Consider the following 6,067-nt stretch of genomic DNA (forward strand, 5'->3'; position numbering starts at 1 on the left):
GTCAAATTTATAAAAATATAAGTCATTACCCAATTGATAAATGATCGAAAAATATGAACAAGCAGTTTCTGGACAAATTAAAACTTTCAATAATCATATAAAATGATTTATTAGAACTTGAAACTTGAAACAACTCTGAAGTACCACTTCATACCTATCAGATTGGCTAATATTACAGAAAAGTAAAATGATAAATGTTGGAAGGGATGTAGGAAAATTGAAACACTAATACATTGTTGATGGAGTTGAAAACTGATCCAATCATTCTGGAGAGCAATCTGGAACTATGCCCAAAGGGATTCAAAATTGTGCATGCCATTTGGCCCAGAAATGTTACCACCAGGTCTATATCTAAAAGAGATTTTTTATTTAAAACATTTATTTAATGTAAAAATATTAAAATATTTATAGAAGCTCTTTTGTGGTAGCAAAGAATTGGAAATTAAGGGGATATCCATCAACTGGAGAATGGCTGAACAATTTGTAGCATGTAATTGTAATGGAATACTATAGTTCCATACGAAAAGACAAGATGATTTCAGAAAAGCTTGGAAAGACTTGCATGAACTATTGTAAAATGAAGTGAGTAGAACAAAGAGAATATTGTACACAGATTGTACAGCAATATTATAAGATAAACAACTGTGAATGACTTAACTATTCTCAGCAATATAATGATCCAAGACAATCCCAAAAGATTTTGAAGAAAGATGCTGTTACCTCCAGAGAAAGAACTGATGGAGTCTAAATTCAAACTGAAGCATATTTTTTTCTGCTTTCCTTCCTTCCTTTTTCTTTATTCTTTTCTTTTTTCCTTCCTTCTTTCCCTTCTGTTTCTTTCTTCCTTCCTCCCTCTCTATCCCTTCCTTCTTTCTGTAATATAGTAGGGGAAAATAAAACATTATAATAAAATAGGGGGTACAGAAGGCACAATGTAAAGGCTGGGTAGAGATGATAGGGACATGGAAGGGATGGGATCGTTGTAGGGAAAAAGAATTACCAAAGAGTAAAGTTCCCTGGGAAATCTTGTTCAATGAGACTTGGAGAAAATAAATAGGTTCTTCTCCTTTAAAAAAACAAAAAACAAAAAAAACAAAAAAAACCAAAAAAAAACACATTCTTTCAGATATAGATCTGGTAGTAGTATTGCTGCATCAAAGGGCATGCACAATTTGTAAACCTTTGGGCATAATTCCATTTCCTTTCTCTCCCTCTCTCTCTCTCTCTCTCTCTCTCTCTCTCTCTCTCTCTCTCTCTCTCTCTCTCTCTCTCTGTCTCTCTCTCTGTCTCTCTCTCTCTCTCTGTCTCTCTCTCTCTGTCTCTCTCTCTCTCTGTCTCTCTCTCTGTCTCTCTGTCTCTCTCTCTCTGTCTCTCTCTCTGTCTGTCTGTCGTCTCTGTCTCTCTCTCTCTCTCTCTCTCTCTCTCTGTCTCTCTCTCTGTCTCTCTCTCTGTCTCTCTCTCTCTCTTTCTCTCTCTCTTTCTCTCTCTCTCTCTCTCTCTCTCTCTCTCTCTCTCTCTCTCTCTCTCTCTCTCTCTCTCTCTCTCTCTCTCTCTCTCTTCTTTCCTCTCTCCCCACCCTTCTCTCTCTTTCTCCCTATTCTTTTACTCTCTCTCTTTCCTCTCTACCTGCTCTACCAATCCTTTCTAGGTATCCAGGTCCACGTCTGCCCTTCTCCTTTCCCTTTTTTCTTCTTCATGACTGTTCCACTTCACTTCCTTAGAATTGGGGTAGGTAAGAAACAGTTGGATGGTGAAATGACTAGAGCATAGGATTTGGGAGTCAGGAGGACCTGAGTTGTAATCTTCAGATATTCACTGGCTGCATGGTCTTTAGCAAGTCATTTAAACTGTTTCCTTATCTATAAAATGGGCCAATAATGGCACTTACTTCTCTGGGATGGTGAGAGGATCAAACGAGTTAACATATGTAAAGCACTTTGTCAACCTTAAGTACTATATAAATATTAGCTCTAGCTGTAGGTAGAATGCTCAATCTGGATTCTGGAAGAACTAAATTCAAATATGGATTGAGCCATTTATTTGCTAATTTGTGTGTGAGACTCTAAGCAGCTTAATCTGTCTGCCTCAGTTTCCTTATCTGTATAATAGAGATAATAATAATAGTTTATTCACGAGGTTGTTATGCATATCAAACTAGATATTTGCAAAGTGTTTTGTAAACCTTGAAACAGTATAGAAATACTATCATCATCAGTGTGATGCTATGCGGGTTATTTGAATTGGTAGTATGGAGTGGAGCACTGACTTTATACACCCTAAATTCAAATTTTCCTTCTGCTACTCCCTGATCTCTGGCACTGGAACCCCTCACATTGATGAAATCACAGTCACCTTGCCTCTCAGGTTGCTTCTTGTCTATTGACCTCAGTTTCCCCACCTGCAAATTGAAGGAGTTCCTCCAAATTCTTAACTCTTATGATCTGGTTGTTCCTTCATTCCCCTTTCTACAAGTTTCCCTTTAAGAATGCTCTCTCCACTGCAAGTGTCAAAGAATGACACTGTGTCAAGGTCACTTGATCAACAAACATTTGTTAAATTGCCCCTTTTGTGCCAAGTATTGTGCTTGTTCTTTATTTGTTCTCAGGTGAGGAAAGAGGAGATGTGTTGAGTTCAGAGCCCTTCCCTACCCTTCTAAGCACTGAGGGAGAGAATAGACATGTAGCAGACACATCATCATCCCTCCCTTTGTATGATTCCAGTTGAAAAACTGGAGATACACATGTGCCTTTACCTGTCCCTGGATTCTCGGATTTGGAGCTTGAGTGTAGGGAGAGATTTGGGAAGGATTATGATACCTAGTCACTCAAAAGAAGCCCAGAGTCATCTTCTCACCCTCCTTCCTGTTACAAAAACCTTCTAGTTCCACCAAGAGGAGAATGGATCCCAGACTATGGTGGAGACGATTCTAACTCTGTGTCTGAAAGCGGAGATGTTTGGTATTTGGATTCATCTGGAGCAGATCCTAGGAAGATGGGCTGCTCTCATACCCATCCTGCCCTTTCCTGTTACCAAAGGGAACCTGCCAGCCCTCTCCTGTTGCTTTCTGCGACCATAGAATCTGACAAAATAGTATCTCTGTTATTTTTGCTCTTGTCTTTGCCCTGAGCTACTTCTTCAGGCCCAAATTAAACCTCATTCTTTCTACAAATTCTCAAAGAAATAAAAGATTTAAAGGTGGGAGAGACCTCAGAGGCAACCAATCCAAGGCCTTCCTTATGCACATGAGAAAACTGAGATTCAGATAAGGGAAAGGATGGTATTTTCCAAGCACTGACTATTACAATGAGAGAAAAACCTCTGCTTGCCTAAATTAACCAGAGCTTCTGACTCTCCTTTCTTGCCTTTCTGTTTCTTCCTTGAGTCTTCCTGGGTTTATGATGGGCAAATCATGAGAGTTGAACATTTCCAGTCTACACATGAAGTCAAGAGCTCCTGGGGCTCAGAGTCGGAATTTCTGGAGATTTCACTTCTTATTGGAGATGATCAGGGACCATGTTATCCTAAACCTAAAAAGACAGAGTAAAGTCTAATGGCTACAAGATGCATCCCTTCCACAAATATGAGCCTGAAGTGAAAGTGGAAGCTCTGGTTAGCAGTCCTACAAAATCCTCCCCTTTTGTACAGGGATTTGTACAGGGAAGCTTATCCTTATACTTTCATAATAATAACCAGCATTTATATGGCACTTTAAAGTTTGCAGAATGCTTTACAAATAGCCCCTGCTAGGAAGTGCCATTTTTTTTTTTTAATTGGTGGGTGTTATTATTATCCCCATTTTACAGGTAAGGGAGCTGAAGTTAAAATCTTACCCAGAGTCAAAAGCTGAGCTGGAAAGTGTCTGAGGTGGATTTAAATCCCAATCTTTCTGACTCCAGCTCTGTCATCACTGCCACCCCTAGCTGTCTATGTGTTAAGCTTTTCTTTTACAATGGATGAAATAGTGGTCCTCTATCTGATAACTATTGTTTATGGTGAGTACTATTTCTAGAAGGGACCCTGTTAGCCCCCTTTATGGGGACAGCCTTAACTAGACTTGATTATAGAAATTGTTCCAGCCATTCTATTCTGAGCTGAGACCATAATGAGCCAGAGTGGTAGAGTCCTGTTCCTTTACCTTTTCCCAGGATGAGGATGGGTTCCCTATTATTCCAGAGCAGCTCTTCCTAAAGCTATGGTTCATTCTAGACTATATCCAGTTTTCTTTTTTCTTCTCTCTTATAATAAAGCCTAAGAGGTATCTCCCCATTGCTAAGAATTGATTGTAGAAAAGGAATTCCCACAATAAATTGGGAAAACATTTTTACATCCAAAGGATCTGATAAAACCTCATTTCTAAAATATATAGAGACTTGACCCAGATTTATAACAGTTCAAGCCATTCTCCAATTGATAAATGGTCAAAGGATATGAACAGACAATTTTCAGATGATGAAATTGAAACTATTTCCACTCATATGAAAGAGTGTTCCAAATCACTATTGATCAGAGAAATGCAAATTAAGACAACTCTGAGATACCACTACACACCTGTCAGATTGGCTAAGATGACAGGAAATGATAACAACAAATGTTGGAGGGGATGTGGGAAAACTGGGACACTGATACATTGTTGGTGGAATTGTGAACAGATCCAACCATTCTAAAGCGCAATATGGAACTATGTTCAAAAAGTTATCAAACTGGGGCAGCTAGGTGGCGCAGTGGATAGAGCACCAGCCTTGAATTCATTCAGGAGGACCCGAGTTCAAATGTGATCTCAGACACTTAACACTTCCTACCTGTGTGACCCTGAGCAAGTCACTTAATCCTAGCCTCAGAAGAAAGTTATTAAACTGTGCATACCCTTTGATCCAGCAGTGTTACTACTGGGTTTGTATCCCAAAGAGATATTAAAGGAGGGAAAGAGACCTGTATGTACAAAAATGTTTCTGGCAGCCCTCTTTGTGATAGCCAGAAACTGGAAACTGAGTGGATGCCCATCAATTGGAGAATGGTTGGGTAAATTATGGTATATGAATGTTATGGAATATTATTGTTCTGTAAGAAATGACCAACTGGAGGAATACAGAGAAGCTTGGAGAGACTTACATCAACTGATGCTAAGTGAAACGAGCAGAACCAGAAGATCATTATACACTTCAACAATGATACTGTACGAGGATGTATGCTGATGGAAGTGGATATCTTCAACATAGAGAAGAGCTAATCCAATTCCAATTGATTAATGATGGACAAAATCAGCTACATCCAGAAAGGAACACTGGGAAATGAGTGTAAACTGTTATTTTTACCTTCTGATCCAATTCTTCCTGTGCAACAAGAAATTTGGTTCTACACACATATATTGTATCTAGAATATACTGTAATATATTTAACATGTATAAGACTGCCTGCCATCTGGGGGAGGGAGTTGGGGGAGGAAGGGAAAAAATCTGAACAGAAGTAAGTGCAAGGGATAATGTTGTAAAAATATACCCATGCATATGTACTGTCAAAAAAAAGTTATAATTATAAAATAAAATAAAAATTAAATTTAAAAAAATTGGAGATTGGCTGAATAAATTGTGGTATATGAATGTTATGGAATATTATGGAATATGTAAGAAATGACTAGCAGGAAGATTTCAGAGAGGCCTAGAGACTTACATGAACTGATGCTGAGTGAAATGAGTAGGACCAGGAAATCGTTATATACTTTAACCACAATACTATATGATATATATATATATATATATATATATATATATATATATATATATATATATATATATATATATATATCATAAATCAATTCTGATGGAGGCAGCTCTCTTCAATAATGAGATGATTCAAACCAGTTCAGTGATGAAGAGAGCCATCTACACCCAGAGAGAGAACCATGGGAACAAAGTGTGGACCACAACATAGCATTCTCACTCTCTCTGTTGTTATTTGCTCGCATTTTGTTTTCTTTCCCAGTTTTTTTTCCCCTTCTTGATCTGATTTTTCTTGTACAGCAAGATAACTGTATAAATATGTATACATATATTGGATTTAACATGTATTT

Source organism: Sminthopsis crassicaudata, chromosome 1 (genome assembly GCF_048593235.1).
Source record: "Sminthopsis crassicaudata isolate SCR6 chromosome 1, ASM4859323v1, whole genome shotgun sequence".
Taxonomy (NCBI): domain Eukaryota; kingdom Metazoa; phylum Chordata; class Mammalia; order Dasyuromorphia; family Dasyuridae; genus Sminthopsis; species Sminthopsis crassicaudata.